At 40.6% G+C, this 17172-nt stretch overlaps 1 protein-coding gene across 1 annotated transcript in view; it reads right to left on the reverse strand.

The window, feature by feature from the left end:
• LOC149791156 (amino acid transporter heavy chain SLC3A1-like) overlaps window positions 1–16970 on the reverse strand; it is a 69955-nt gene extending 52985 nt beyond the window's left edge. The window contains exon 1 of the mRNA XM_089969603.1: window positions 16720–16970. The gene's annotated coding sequence lies outside the window, so the exon portion shown is untranslated. The remainder of the gene's footprint in view (window positions 1–16719) is intronic.
• Window positions 16971–17172: the final 202 nt, after the last annotated feature.

The raw sequence follows: 17172 nt of genomic DNA on the forward strand, positions 1-17172 counted from the left end.
TTTATATAAATCGCCTATAGGATAGACCCAGTAAAGCATGGCCATTCTCGTCACTGTCTGAATAGCTACTCAAGTCAATTCGAAGCGAACGCGGTAAGAAAATAAGTATAGCCAATGAAATGGCTTACAACGGGTGATGCATTGTTTTGTTCTAGGACTGTGTGGCATAATAATCCCTATGTTCTTGCGTTGTTACCATTACAGTGCAGACACTGAAATGTGAACTTACAAGCCCTCTTTGTGTGTGTGTGTTGTACCATTTCCTCTTACCACATCAAAATACTGAGCGTCACAGTATTGGTTCGCGTTTTCAAGCTGACCATTTTTTTATATCTCACTTAAACATTTCGACATAAACACTCACACTCACATCGGTAGAATCAGAACAGACGTGTTACAGTATTGAGGGGCATGTTATCTTTTTTTTTCAAACCAATAAATTTGGGGTTTGTATGAAGTAAAGAACCGAAAGTACAGTGAAACTCAAGGATGATGACCCAATCTGTCTGTCTATTGATGCATGTATTTACTTAAGAAGAAATATGACCTCTAAAACACAAAGAGATACGGCAAACATGATTAGATTAAACACAACGATATTTTTCCTTCACGCCTGTGTAATTTAGAGTTTCAATCGTCTTTGAACACAAACTTGGTCTCCTTTTGTAGGGCTTGAAATAATAAAAAAAGCTGAAAAATCTTAAGCACTTTGCTATAGATAATTTCATCAACAGACTAAACAACATAAATACCGTTACAACAATAGAAAGCCTTAAATCTTCTATCAAAAAGAAATGCATGAAAAAAATTAAAGATTAACGATAACTAACCAATGAAACCGAATTTAACAAAGGCAATGACATGTGAAGAAATGCCTCTCACCTTGGAAAGGTAGGCGAATGTACTCTGTCATGCACCATCAACTTGAAAAAAATTATAAACAGAGAGAAACCTGAATTCAAAATTCAGTTGTTTTTTTTTTTTTTCTTCAAAATTATTTCGTTTCTTTTTTTCTTTTTTTTGGAACTAATCTAAGCACTAATATAGAGTGGAAAAGGGAAAATGCACATACAAGCTTTGATATTTCTGAAAAAATGAGGGGATATTCCTAACGTTCATAACCACCTATATATGCTTGGACTTGTCTGTGACTTATCCACAAAACAAGATGTACATATTTCTGGTCAAGCTGCAAGTGTGTGCGTGTTTTTGAAAATGGTAAAAACTTGGATATACAATTTTCTCGTGACACTTATAAAGTGAAGAGTCTGTGCAAGTGTCAAAAGCCAAAGTCATATAAGTTTTGTATTTTGTACGGCTTGTAAAGATTTCCACTTTAGGAAATGTAAAGTATCACAAGTTATTATCACAAACAGAAGTGGAACATAGGGGCTTGCAAGAAAGAAAATAACCCAGACAGTTGGTGTCATCAAGAGTGCTAGAGACGGTACCCGAACTTGCTTGCTTGCTTACTTGAATTAAAGTGATTTTCGCTCTAATGGAGCATGTATCACTGGTTTAATAACGCACCGCGTGATTTTTAATTACTCCTGGGGAAGGAAAGAGAGCCTCATCCCCCAGACTTTTATGTACTCACAGACTATTTTTAAATTTAGCCACTCAGGTGTAGGACTAACTAGTCCTTAACAACCTGACTGAAAGGCTTTACACATGAGTGGGAATTGTCTCACCACACACTCATTTTTCTGTCCGAGCGTGGTAAAGGAGGAAAAAGGTGCTCAGCAAGACAGCCATGGATGTTAAGTACTCACCAAAACGCTAGCCCGTACTTATTTCAAATCAAGTCGTGTCACCAAAAAAGACGACGTGTACGACATCAAAGGCATTGTCAAACGCAGAATGCCTCAATGCTAACTGGCTAGGTCTGCATTTCTTGCTCCCGCTACTGTTGCGTATATTTCTTCCCTCCACACCGAGTTCTGGGCCTAATTCTTTTGATTTCGTTGTACCCGAACTTACATTATCCATATTATCACCAACAAAAAAAAAAAAAAGAAAAAAAAGCACAGACCTAAAAGAAACATTCACTCACTTTTTTTACAGAATCTTACTATTTTTAAAATTTTGATAATCGACGGAAACGAACAACTTAGAGTCACACTTTCTAACCAAGATAAAGAAATCATGTGCTGATAGACTCACTTCTGTATTTTTTCTTCTAACTGACTAACATATCATAGGCAATGGAATGTTATTTCTTTTCGAGAGTATGGGGTAGCCCTGAAATTTTTTGGGAACTTGAAGCTATGGCGATCGCTTAGGTTATAAGATGGCGGCCTCCTCTGACGACAGGCTTTCTCATAGGATAAGGTCTGCTTCTTCGGAAAAGAGAAGAAGAACACTTTGGTGTCGATAAGACAATCGACAAAGCCTCTGTCAGGTTCATGCTGCTGCTGTTGCTGCTCTCTCTGCCGTTTATGAAGTCTGTACTTCTCCATCCATTCTTCTTTCTCCTTCTTGAATTCCTCCTTGAAGAGCTCTTCTTTCAGGTCTTCAGTGACTTTCAACATTATGATATTGTCTATCTCTTCAGGTCTCGGTATCAGACTTGTCATGACCCTATGCAAAATCACATAGGCTTCGTTCAACTTGGCTAATCTTGAGCACATCTTCGTAGGAAGATAAGTTAACAATGGATGGGCAGACTGGAGACTTCCCCGTTTGTATTGTCAAAGCGCGGACGTGAAGGAAAACATTGCTACACGGTTTTCGAGCCTGAACGTTCAAATAGTGTTATGGGAGGGATAGAAAGAAGTCAAAGAGCATCAATTCAACATTCCTATAGCCAAACAAACCACAAAGGCATTTTTTTTCTTCAAAACACAACATTTTTTTATTCATACTAACAAACAACTCTAACATTTTTTTAACAATAGTCTAACACTATAACATCAAACATTTTTTTCAAATACCAAACGTTTTTTTTAATTCACACTCTACTTTAAACAGGGCTGACAACGTTGTGAATGAAATTGTGATTTCCACTGTTGGAAGTCATCAGGCCATTGATGGACACTACGTTTCCTAGCTTGAGACAAAAGATAAGCATACTGGTCACAAAACCATCAATCTACTTTCACATCGTTTCTTGAAGAAGAACGAGGATCAAAATGAGTCACTAAATGTTCTAAGGAATAGCCCAGGCTGCGATGATGCAGAAAATACACACAGTACTGTCCGCACACCAAGGAAACTGTGCCTTGTAATTTCACATTATTGAATCGGGTGGTCTGAGCATTTCTTCTCATAAAGTCGATGATATCGTCTTCCAAAGGGGCAATCCGTACGAATCGAAATATTTCACACATCCTTCTTGAGGAAAGTAGACGGCTACCCAGTGGGTTCCTGGGAGATGACTGTCGTCCGTGTTGATCACGTAAGCTTGATGGTCTTTAGGTTTGCGATGAGGGAGTTCATCTTTAGCACAGACGACAGGATTCCAAGAAGCAGTGTACGAACTGTGGTTCAAAAGGTAATAAAGTTCTCAGGTATCCATTTTTTGTTTTTTTTTTCTTAAGTCATCAATTCGATCCTGACTTTCTGCTTGAAAATGTCTGACAAGTAACCGTTTTCTTCGCCTTGTCTCCCAACTCTGATCCAACAGAGCTTCGATGCGATGGATCTCTTGAGTTGTTAATGGAGGACAATAATGTTCACGCAAGCCTTTATACCACTGTTGTAACACGTCTTCTTCCGAGATGAGACTCCAAGCTTCGTCCAGATATTCGTCCAATTTTTCTTCTTGACTCAGCATTAGCATTTATCATGTTGAATTTGACTGGGATGATCGTTATGACATCCATAGCAATCTTTCCTGATCAATTCCTTAATTTTTTTTCTGTCAAGACTATAGCATAACAGGAAACTATATGTGATTCTTGTTCTGGCCATCTAGACTTCATCATGATGACTTCTTCGTCTTTGTCTTGGGGTTCTCCTTCCTCAGGATCTTCACATTCCATGTCCAAAGAATCCCTACTATACAAACATTGATAAAAGTCTTCCATGACTTCTAATAGTGTAGAATGACTTCTCTCAAACTGTTGGCTTATATCGTATTGTCCAATTCAGCATACAGGAGGACGTTCACCGTATTATCTGCGCGTAGATTTTCTGCAAACTGAAATTTAACACGCATCTGGCCGGATTTTATAGGGTGAAAATGTCACTCGTCGCTGTCTTGACTTACAATTCGTTAGAGAACCGTTTTCGAAAATGGAGTTTCACTGTAACTTTCCCTTTGGAGAAGGGAATATTTTGTCCCAGATCTCCTTTTATAGCAATGTTGACAGTGTCTAAATACGACTTACTGACGGGTAAATAGTGAGGATGTACAAATTCACGGTGTACGTGATAGGTGTTTGCACCTTCCTGGTCATTGTTTGTGGTACTATCCACTTTGAAAGGAATGACACGCAGTAACGGCACAGAGGTGTGTCCCACCACGTTGTACTCCACCACATCGGAATACACAAAGATCAAATTAAGTCCTTGGTTCAGTTCTACCGGGTTTCCAAAAGCTCTGTAAAAATCCATATTACTTTTGATCTTGGGGCTCATATTGTTTGCGACCATTTCTGCATGTCCACCCAAAATTTCAAACAAACTACCATTGAACCTGAGGGACAATGTGTCCGTATCTTGAAATTTGATCACGAGACGATGAGCCACTTTATGGTACTCAATCTTCACACTTTTTTTGGCTCTGTTCAGTGCTTTGCCAAAGGCGAAGTTGAACCTGTCCGCATCAGTGTCCACCAAATGTTCACCACTAAAATAATAACCTGAAGGAATTTTCAAGGTGTAGATAATGAAGGCTGGATTGCTGGCTGCTCTTGTGTCCCCTAAAAACCCGATTTTGTTGATTTCTTCCTCCAATTGGGCATTCAGGATTTCCACCTCGAAAGTGTTTTGCTTTTCGGTGATGTTTTTGATTTGTGTTGGGTGAATGATTTCCACTAAAGCCACTTCCCAATGGGCTTCGTGATCTAACTGGATGGTCTGAGGTAATTTGACCGTGTAACAGCACAACGTGTTGTTGGGAAACACCTCCATGGAACTGTCACTGGGTAAGGTTAAGTAAAATTGGCTGTTATTGCTCATAATTCCAGAGTTTTGTGGCTCTCCGAGGCGATACTGGAAGTCAGAGGAGTGTCTCCGCCCAAAATGGAGTTGTTGTTGGAGTGGTGGCTGGCACTGACACTGGACACAAGGTTCCCGTGGTTCCCGTTCGAGGAGAATTTCAGGGAGGGATTGGGAAGCAGGTAATCGATGTAACTGCTCAATACAATGGTCCACAATTGTTTGTCTCCTTGTTGCAAACTCAAATTGGCGATGGCTGCCCCGATGACACAATACACCACGAAGATTTGGCAGAAAAAGACGATTTGCGTTTTAGGCACACGTTCTCCACACTACACCCACAAGGGTTGTTTTTGTAAATCTTGCAGAGAAGAATTGGGTAAAGGAGTGATCGCAGTAGCTGAATCTGTGTGAAAGGGAATGATGGTCACTTCTTTTTATAGTCGATGACGTGCGAAGCGTCGATCCAAGAATGATAACTGGTCGGATATCCTTTCCAACGTACTTTGACTTCTTTGACGTCGTTTGCCCACTTTACGGTTTCTGCCAGTTAGCACTCCACCCACCTCGAGAACACAAATAACATCTAGCCAACAGTCGACTATACCTAACAAACAATCCGTCCCGGAAAGAGTGGTGGCAAAACAAAGGTCCAATTATCTTAGACAAACGGTATGGCAAACTCAAATGTAATTATCGGAGGCACTACGTTCTTTTCTCACTCCGATACTACAGGCAATCTCAGCTGAAATAACAACCACAACAACAATAACAGCACACCATAGCGGCGGATTTGAAACTATCTGAAGAATTAGTATCAGAACCAGAAAAAGAAATTGAGGCGGTTGAGGAGGAGGAGGGGTTACACCGAAATGGGGCTAGATCAAGCATTGTATGACGTCAACATAGCAGGGCAGTTTATTAGAGCCATACAATACGTTGCCTACAGATCTCTAGACACCTTTAAACCAAGACCTTCTCAATCGGGATTAGGGGTCAGACTTCTTCCCCAATTCTACAGACAAACCTACACTGGATACCCCCTCAGTCAACTGGTAGAAGCCGCTGCTTACATTAGCGCCCATCATGGCTACGCATTTCCTGATATCAAGAATCATGTGACTAGGAGTGCGGGAAAGAACGTGAAAGCAAAAGAGAGACGTGTTACCTTCCAACAGAAAAAACAGACTTTTTTAGGGCTCCAAAAGATTGCTTTTTATTAACTAGGGAACCATATTTGGCTTGGTATCCCTCCTTGACTAAACTATTCTCGAAACAAACTTGACCCATTGGAACACTGCAACAAACTTAACTTTTTAAACCTAACAGTGACCAAACTGGTATATGTCTCTTAGACATGATAATTTAAATAAGATCAGTATGGCTATTTTTATGTACACTAAGTACTAATATTAGACAGATATGTTAGGAAATTTAACAGACTCGTTAGATTTGAACTAATTGCACAGGTGGTTAACACATTATTGGTACTTATTATTGTCGATTAGCAAAAAACAGGACTTGATTTGAAATAAGTACGGGCTAGCGTTTTGGTGAGTACTTAACATCCATGGCTGTCTTGCTGAGCACCTTTTTCCTCCTTTACCACGCTCGGACAGAAAAATGAGTGTGTGGTGAGACAATTCCCACTCATGTGTAAAGCCTTTCAGTCAGGTTGTTAAGGACTAGCTAGTCCTACACCTGAGTGGCTAAATTTGAAAATAGTCTGTGAGTACATAAAAGCCTGGGGGATGAGGCTCTCTTTCCTTCCCCAGGAGTAATTAAAAATCACGCGGTGCGTTATTAAACCAGTGATACATGCTCCATTAGAGCGAAAATCACTTTAATTCAAGTAAGCAAGCAAGCAAGTTCGGGTACCGTCTCTAGCACTCTTGATGACACCAACTGTCTGGGTTATTTTCTTTCTTGCAAGCCCCTATGTTCCACTTCTGTTTGTGATAATAACTTGTGATACTTTACATTTCCTAAAGTGGAAATCTTTACAAGCCGTACAAAATACAAAACTTATATGACTTTGGCTTTTGACACTTGCACAGACTCTTCACTTTATAAGTGTCACGAGAAAATTGTATATCCAAGTTTTTACCATTTTCAAAAACACGCACACACTTGCAGCTTGACCAGAAATATGTACATCTTGTTTTGTGGATAAGTCACAGACAAGTCCAAGCATATATAGGTGGTTATGAACGTTAGGAATATCCCCTCATTTTTTCAGAAATATCAAAGCTTGTATGTGCATTTTCCCTTTTCCACTCTATATTAGTGCTTAGATTAGTTTCAAAAAAAAGAAAAAAAGAAACGAAATAATTTTGAAGAAAAAAAAAAAAAACAACTGAATTTTGAATTCAGGTTTCTCTCTGTTTATAATTTTTTTCAAGTTGATGGTGCATGACAGAGTACATTCGCCTACCTTTCCAAGGTGAGAGGCATTTCTTCACATGTCATTGCCTTTGTTAAATTCGGTTTCATTGGTTAGTTATCGTTAATCTTTAATTTTTTTCATGCATTTCTTTTTGATAGAAGATTTAAGGCTTTCTATTGTTGTAACGGTATTTATGTTGTTTAGTCTGTTGATGAAATTATCTATAGCAAAGTGCTTAAGATTTTTCAGCTTTTTTTATTATTTCAAGCCCTACAAAAGGAGACCAAGTTTGTGTTCAAAGACGATTGAAACTCTAAATTACACAGGCGTGAAGGAAAAACATCGTTGTGTTTAATCTAATCATGCTTGCCGTATCTCTTTGTGTTTTAGAGGTCATATTTCTTCTTAAGTAAATACATGCATCAATAGACAGACAGATTGGGTCATCATCCTTGAGTTTCACTGTACTTTCGGTTCTTTACTTCATACAAACCCCAAATTTATTGGTTTGAAAAAAAAAGATAACATGCCCCTCAATACTGTAACACGTCTGTTCTGATTCTACCGATGTGAGTGTGAGTGTTTATGTCGAAATGTTTAAGTGAGATATAAAAAAATGGTCAGCTTGAAAACGCGAACCAATACTGTGACGCTCAGTATTTTGATGTAGTAAGAGGAAATGGTACAACACACACACACAAAGAGGGCTTGTAAGTTCACATTTCAGTGTCTGCACTGTAATGGTAACAACGCAAGAACATAGGGATTATTATGCCACACAGTCCTAGAACAAAACAATGCATCACCCGTTGTAAGCCATTTCATTGGCTATACTTATTTTCTTACCGCGTTCGCTTCGAATTGACTTGAGTAGCTATTCAGACAGTGACGAGAATGGCCATGCTTTACTGGGTCTATCCTATAGGCGATTTATATAAAATAATATTTTTAAAAATTAAACTAATGCACGAACAATCGTACCATGGGCGATCCCATGGAAATTGTGTCCGTCTTATTGCAAAATACATCAACATTTAATTTAACCGTGCAGATCGCTAAATAAACCTCTGATCATACACATTTTGAAAAGTGTTGTGTGACACGGATCGCCATTGTCGTTTGGTGTCTGCTTTCTTCTTCGAAAAGAGATCGTTTCGTCTTGACTATAAAAATTTAATTTGACTAAGTTTTACACACTACTTGAACTCATACATTTACGTTGTAGGTGTAAGCCGTCGTTCTCAGTTTTCTGGAAGTTCGTTTTTGCGTTTCTCAGATGTGAAACTATTTTTTATGGACCGAACGAAATTTCTTTTGGCGTGAATCAGGACTCGTGGTTTTGTGGCAGAAATGGAGAGCATTGATTAAAGCCCAGTTATGTCGTCTTCGAAATCGCTGACACGGATTTGAACTAACACTTCAGGTTTTGTGTGAGGCGATACGGTACATCATTGCCTTTTACTTCCTCAATGAAATCGTTTCATCTTATTTCAAAATTACATTTGACTAGGTTTCATACGCAGCAGGTCTCTGTATATAAGGAGAGTGTCTTAGCGTCAGAGTATTCATTCCGCTCTCAAACGATCAAAGATGGAAGAGTCAGCACAGATCGACCTGCTGGTCAAATATTTGCCAAAAGTCATACGAAAGCATAATTCACATGCGAAAGTGGCAACAAAACTTACTCTTTTGGTCGTTGATTTGATGAGAGTCATACGAAAGTGTGTAAGTGCTAATGAAGTTTGCTATATCTGCAAAGGTAAATGGGTATTTGTCTCCAGAATACCTGCTTCGTCTAAGAAAGAGAGACAAAAGTCAAGATACCTAATATCGTTGACAGGAAAAAGGACACTGGAATTCAGAGTGCCCTACGAGAAAAGAGAATAAACAAAAACAAGACGAAACAGAGAAGAGGGATTCAGAAGAAGAAGAAATTGAAGATGATGAAGAACTTGTGCCAGTAAAGACATGGAAATGGAAAAATTGACAATGTGAGCCGATGCGTTGGCCCTGATGTGAAATTTCATACTACCTTCTAAAAGAGAATAGACCAGAAAGAACACGCAAGTGTCTCTTGGTCTTGACACTGTATAATAAGGATGGCGTGTTTTGTTTTCTACTCACACTTTATGAAATTGTGCTCCTTCACCTATCTCTATCCCTCTGGATCATGTTTTAGTTAGAATTGAAATGGAAGGATGTTTTCCTTCACGCACGCTCTTTAGGCATGCAAGTCGGTAAACAATAGTCAGTCTATTCCTCCATTATTTTGTGTCTTGATGTTTCCTAAATCACACACTGATGCCATAAAATAACGGGTTAAATGGGTTTTGTAGTGTTGGGAGTGGGGGTGGGGTGGGGTGGGGTGTAGGTGTTTGGCAGAGATGGTCATTGCAGGTGAGGGCTTAGGTGCTTTCAAAAAACTTTTACTTCTTCACTCTGTGTTGATAGTATATTTGGGGTTTGTATGCGTTCGCGTACGTTTGTGTGGATAGTTTATTTGGGGTTTGTATCATCTCCCTTCTGTGTTGATAGTATATTTGGGGTTTGTATGCGTTCGCGTACGTTTGTGTGGATAGTTTATTTGGGGTTTGTATCATCTCCCTTCTGTGTTGATAGTATATTTGGGGTTTGTTTTTTCCTCTTCTCTCTGTTTGCGTGTGTGTGTGTATGTGTGTATGTGTGTGTGTGTGTGTGTGCGTATGTCTGCGCGCGTACGTTGTGTGGGTGTGTGTATTGGTCTCTGTTTGTCCGTATAAAACTCACTTTATCCCTATCAGATACACTCTACCTACCTACCTGCAGTAGCGTGCATTCAGGTCAGCCACTTGCAACACTGTTGATATTTATCCCTAGTGTTCAGTACAGTGACGTCACTGACGCTGGAAATTTCGAGACTATAAATATCGACTTGGGGATTTCCACATTTTATAGCTATACATATATACTAGAATTCATAAACAGGAACGTCACTCAAGCTGAGGCTATAAAAAGATAGTGGGATTTTCCAAAGGAAAAACCCACAAGTTGGAGCTATAAATAGATAGTGGGATTTCATAGGAATTTCAGCTGATTATAGATACATAGGCATTTATTCACGATCGTCACAGAAGTTGATATTGTAAGTAGTTACTAATTTTATCCATTTTATAGTGTGTGTGTGTGTGTGTGTGTGTGTGTTCGCGTACGTTGTGTAGATCGTATATTTGGTTGTTTTTTTTCTTCCTCCCGAGTGTGGATAGTATATTTGGGGTTTGTTTTTTCCTCTTCTCTGTGTGTGTGTGTGTGTGTGTGTGTGTGTGTGTGTGCGTGTGTGTGTGTGTGTGTGTGTATTGGTCTCTGTTTGTCCCTATAAAACTCACTTTATCCCTATCAGATACACTCTACCTACCTACCTACCTACAGTAGCGCGTATTCAGGTCAGCCACTTGCAACACTGTTGCCATTTATCCCCTAGTGTTCAGTACAGTGACGTCACTGACGCTGGAAATTTTGAGACTATAAATATCGACTTGGCGATTTCCACATTTTGTAGCTATACATATATACTAGAATTCATAAACAGGAACGTCACTCAAGCTGAGGCTATAAAAAGATAGTGGGATTTTCCGAAGGAAAAACCCACAAGTTGGAGCTATAAATAGATAGTGGGATTTCATAGGAATTTCAGCTGATTATAGATACATAGGTATTTATCCACGATCGTCACAGAAGTTGATATTGTAAGTAGTTACTAATTTTATCTATTTTATAGTGTGTGTGTTTATGTGTGTGTGTGAGTATGTCTGCGCGCGTACGTTGTGTGTTTCTGTGTGTGTGTGTGTGTGTGAGTATGTGTGTGTGTGTGAGTATGTCGGCGCGCGTACGTTGTGTGTGTGTGTGTTTGTGTGTGAGTATGTGTGTGTGTGTGAGTATGTCGGCGCGCGTACGTTGTGTGTGTGTGTGTGTGTGTGTTTGTGTGTTTGTGTGTGTATGTGTGTGTCTGCGCGCGTACGTTGTGTGTGTCTATTGGTCTCTGTTTGTCCGTATAAAACTCACTTTATCCCTATCAGATACACTCTACCTACCTACCTGCAGTAGCGTGCATTCAGGTCAGCGACTTGCAACACTGTTGATATTTATCCCTAGTGTTCAGTACAGTGACGTCACTGACGCTGGAAATTTTGAGACTATAAATATCGACTTGGGGATTTCCACATTTTGTAGCTATACATATATACTAGAATTCATAAACAGGAACGTCACTCAAGCTGAGGCTATAAAAAGATAGTGGGATTTTCCAAAGGAAAAACCCACAAGTTGGAGCTATAAATAGATAGTGGGATTTCATAGGAATTTCAGCTGATTATAGATACATAGGTATTTATTCACGATCGTCACAGAAGTTGATATTATAAGTAGTTACTAATTTTATGCATTTTAGTCTAAACCATTGTAACTTAATTTTCGGGGATATGTTTATTTTCCTTTAAATTCTGGGACAATTTCGTCATTTTAGCGTTACTTTTAGTCACATCCATTTTGTCGTTGAGCATTTCCTTGATTATAGCTATTTATAGCATCATTACAATTATGCTAATTTTTGAACACCCCAGCAAGATTTCAGGTCTTGGTAATGCTTTATATATAAATCTCACGCTTGTACTAGTGTATGTATGTTTCTGTCTCTGTTGTGCTTGACCCTCTACCATCATTGTCCCCAGACAATCCCACCATGTTCAATTCCCCTTGACGCTATACAGACCCACCATGTTCAATTTCCATATGTTAAATTCCCCTAGTCCCTAGATAGACCCACACTCTATTCCCATGTTCAATTCCCCTTGACGCTAAACCGACCCACGATTTTTCTCCATGTTAATTTCCCTTGACGCTAATCTGACCCACGATTTTTCTCCATGTTAAATTTCCCTTGACGCTAATCTGACCCAGGGGTGTTTTTAATGCTAATTCCCATTGACGCTAATCCTACCCCCTATACTACTCACCAATCAGAGCAGTTTCGTAATATGGGGGGAAGGGGAGGGGACAGGGCGGTTGTCCTGGGCGCCATTTGGGCCTTCATCGTCGCCCAGGAAAACATTTACCCTTAGCACGTCACTGCATCAGAGCTGTTAAAAGCATTGGAGCTAAAGGAGCAGAAGCAAGTAAAGGAGAGAAAAGGAAGTGATGTTTGGATTCAAACATGAAATAATCACCGAAGACCGTCGTTTCGAAGAGAACACAACGGCTATAGGATGGAGTAAGAGCAGCAACGTAGGCAATTACGTCTTGGTGTATTCTTGGCAATGAAAATGATGCTGGAAACAATAACACGAGGAAAATCACCAGGGACAAGCTGCTACGAAACGGCTCAATGACTGGGTTTCGAGTCTAGGTTTTGAAAATCATTTTGATTACATATATAATCAAATACAAATTTGACTCTTTCGTCTCTTCGACTAAAAGAAAATACTATAGCTTAAGCAAGATCTAGCAACATAAGATAGCAAAACTATTTCAGGGGCAACTTATACTCATTACTACCACTCCTGTGGTCTACTGGTTTGAAGTTAGAGCGTACGCCTCGGATGCGGACGGTCGCGTTTTCGAACCACGGCCGAGTCATACCAAAGACTTATACAAATGCTACTAACAGCTGCCTCGCTAGCGCTCAGCATTAAGGGGTTAGTGTTAGGACAGGATGGCCTTGTGTCAGGATAATGGGACATGATACATGTCTGCGACCAACCAGTCCTAACACTAACCTCTTAATACTGAGCGCCAAGCGAGGCAGCTGTTAGTACCATCTTTATAATAAATATAATGCACACTTAATTCTCAACATATTTATTATGTGAACAAGGACCAAAAACGCTATCTCAGCAGGGTGGAGAAAACCATTTTCAAGGAGTACCGAGCACGTGTCAGCAACTTTTGTGTTGGTGTCACGTGCACCATTTACATATTTTTGGTCGTTGTTTTCACAGTAAATATTTTGAGAAGTTTATTGGGTTTTTTTTCTTCATTTTTCCATATACATTACGTGACTTTCATTTATATATTCGATTTGTTTTCCTACACCAACACTAGAAATTGCTAATTGTTTATATGACGTGACTGTATGACCTCTGATGTCATTGACATGTTGGTAGCGAGAGTTGTATAGTCACGTGACTAAGAATGCAAATGGCCAGATCCATGTCAAATTTCAGCAACGATGTACTTTCATCTCGTCTGTCAGCGGATTAAAGACAGGACTAATGCTATGATCGCAATTTCTGAGAAAATAAATCATATTCCTATAGATTTCATGCAGGTATATCTCGATGAAAGGTCCTTCAAGTTTGCTGGGCCGGTTAGGAAGCGGCTTCTCCTTGCAGACACCAAATGATGTCGGTGAATTCCAACTTTTCGATAGGGAATGGATAGGGAATGGACTCTTACCCTACACCAACACAAATGTCCAAATATTAAAAATGGGGTGGCAAGGGTCAGAGGAAAATCGGACCAGGAGAAACCATGAAAGTATTATTTTATGTCACGATTCCAAAGTCGCTTGATCCTGATTAACAAGCCCTTTCTAGTTTTGTTTTTTACTGAATATGGTCACGATGGCAGAAAAAACCCTACTCTAATGCAAGGAAGCAGTGCCAGGAGTCGGCATGCAAGGCAGTCGGTAGTCAAGGAGTCGGCACGCAATGCAGCCAGTTTGCATGGAGTCGGCATGCGTGTCAGCCTTTAATGCTGAGAGTCGACATGCGTGTCAGTCAGTAGTGCCGGAGTGGACATACAAATAGTCAGTAGTGCCGGTAGTCGGCATATTCATTTACATTTATGTAGGGAAAACACTCTTGCTTGTTTAATTCCACAAATGAAGCGCGGTTACATCAGATATGCGTTACAATAATAAATCCTAATGATCCTGTTACTTCCATAATAAAACGTTACTTCGGGTACTTCTGTAATAAAACTTTACTTCAGGTACTTCCGTAATGAAACTTTACGTCGGGTACTTCCCTAATAAAACTTGACTCAGCATTGAGAGTAATAAATGTTAATCACGATCATTCACGTGACATGCATTTTGTACAGAGATCATGCTAACATGTACATCATGAATTTTCTCAAGCATTCTTAAAAAGAAATATGCATGCCATTAAGTTTTAACATTTCGTTGGTATCTTAATCCTCCGGTGAATTCCACGTTTGTGCATTGAGTTCCTAAGCAAAGACTGATCGTGACGTGACGTTGCCTTGTAATCGAATTACCCTCTGCCAGCTACTTCCCACATGGGCCGTGCCCCATGTCTCTGCCCGCTACTTCCCACATGGGCCGTGACCAGGTCTCTGCCAGCTACTTCCCACATGGGTCGTACCCCAGGTCTCTGCCCGTTATTTCCCACATGGGCTGTGACCAGGACTCTGCCCGCTACTTCCCACATGGGCCGTGACCAGGTCTCTGCCCGCTACTTCCCACATGGTCGTGCCCCAGGTCTCTGCCCGTTATTTCCCACATGGGCCGTGACCAGGTCTCTGCCCGCTTCTTCCCACATGGGCCGTGCCCCAGGTCTCTGTCTGCTACTTCCCACATGGGCCGTGCCCTAGGTCTCTGTCTGCTACTTCCCACATGGGCCGTGCCCCAGGTCTCTGTCTGCTACTTCCCACATGGGCCGTGCCCCAGGTCTCTGTCTGCTACTTCCCACATGGGCCGTGCCCCAGGTTTCTGCCCGCTACTTCCCACATGGGTCATGCCCCAGGTCTCTGCCCGTTATTTCCCACATGGGCCGTGACCAGGTCTCTACCCGCTACTTCCCACATGGGCCGTGCCCCAGGTCTCTGCCCGCTACTTCCCACATGGGCCGTGCCCTAGGTCTCTGTCTGCTACTTCCCACATGGGCCGTGCCCCAGGTCTCTGTCTGCTACTTCCCACATGGGCCGTGCCCCAGGTCTCTGTCTGCTACTTCCCACATGGGCCATGCCTCAGGTCTCTGTCTGCTACTTCCCACATGGGCCGTGCCTCAGGTCTCTGACCAAGGAGTTGCTGTCTGCAGCCCACTCCTGACTCTTAATGACGCTTGACACAACTGGTGATGTAGAGTGTCATATTCTGCAGATTAACCATGCTATTCAGGGATTATAAGGATTACTTCAACCAAGCTATTCAGAGAGTATAGTGATAACTTTAACAAAACTATATAGGGCGTGTAGGGATTACTTTAACCATGCTATTCAGGGCTTATAAGGAATTACTTAACCATGCTCATCAGGGTGTGGGGCTTACTTTACCATACTATTCAGGCGTTTAGCGATTACCTTAACCAAGCTAAATAGGGAGTGTAGATATTACTTTAACCATGCTATTCAGAGCGTGTAGGGATTACTTTAACCATGCTGTTGAGAGCGTGTAGTGATTACTTAGCCGTGCTATTCAGGGCGCGTAGGGATTACTTTAACCATGCTATTCAGGGCGTGTAGCCAATTACTTAACATATGTTATTCAGGGCGTGCATAGAGTATTGTAAGCATGCTATCGTGGGCATGAAGGGATTACTTTGACCAAGCTTTATAGGGCGTGAAGGTATTAATTTAATCATGTTATTCAGGGCGTGTAGGGATTAATTTAACCATGCTGTTGAGAGCGTGTAGTGATTACTTAACCATGCTATTCAGGGCGTGTAGCCATGCTATTCAGGGCGTGTAGCCAATTACTTAACATTTGTTATTCAGGGCGTGCATAGAGTATTGTAAGCATGCTATCATGGGCATGAAGGGATTACTTTGACCAAGCTTTATAGGGCGTGAAGGTATTAATTTAATAATGTTATTCAGGGCGTGTGGGGATTACATTCGCCGTGCTGTTCAGAGCATGTAAGGATTAATATAACCATGCTATCGGGGGCGTGTATGGATTACATTAGCCAAGCTATTCGGGGCTTGTAGGAATTTCTTTCTTTATAATTCATGTTATTCAAGGTTCCTTCGTTATGGCCCGTCACCACTGCCCACACTGAGGAGATCGCCACTTTAAGGTGGAGGAAATCGGAGTACTGTTGGGAAACCGAAGAAAATGGAGGACACTATCCTAGGTAACATGATTTACGCCTGATTTTGTGTTGGAAACGGTATGACTGAAATCGTATGTTAACCATTCCTTCAGGTGCTAAACCATAGATTAGACAACCGTGGACCCAACATTATATGAGGATTGCGACTGCATGAAATTTGAAAGAAACATAGTAACTACTTACCTCGACTGTTGTACAAAAGTCAATGTTGATATCCGACGTCAGTATGAGATAATAAATCAGTGACATGCACTTTTTAAGTTTACTTGCAGTATTAGCAAATAAGTCACAGGGAAAGGTACGCAGGTTGAATCTGTTGTGGTAAATGAAAATGACTCAAATAAATACTAAAACTTGTTGAATCAAAGCTATTTCATGTAGATTGAATAAACATCATTCCTCTTTACAGGAACAATAAAGATTTTTAAATTAACAGAGAGAAGTTGTCATGTACATGTTTGCCTTCACTTCCTTCTATATAATGGAACAACCTAATATCTCATATAAATGTAGGACATTCCGTTCTTCACCTGGTAGATATACGTGTAAACAGGTAAATTACCTGTCGGTTAAACTATGTAAACATGCTCAAGCATACCTACAAAGCAGTAATGATGACAGCTGTAAATCTCTCTC

Source organism: Sinohyriopsis cumingii, chromosome 9 (genome assembly GCF_028554795.1).
Source record: "Sinohyriopsis cumingii isolate HCF-2022 chromosome 9, ASM2855479v2, whole genome shotgun sequence".
Lineage (NCBI taxonomy): Eukaryota > Metazoa > Mollusca > Bivalvia > Unionida > Unionidae > Sinohyriopsis > Sinohyriopsis cumingii.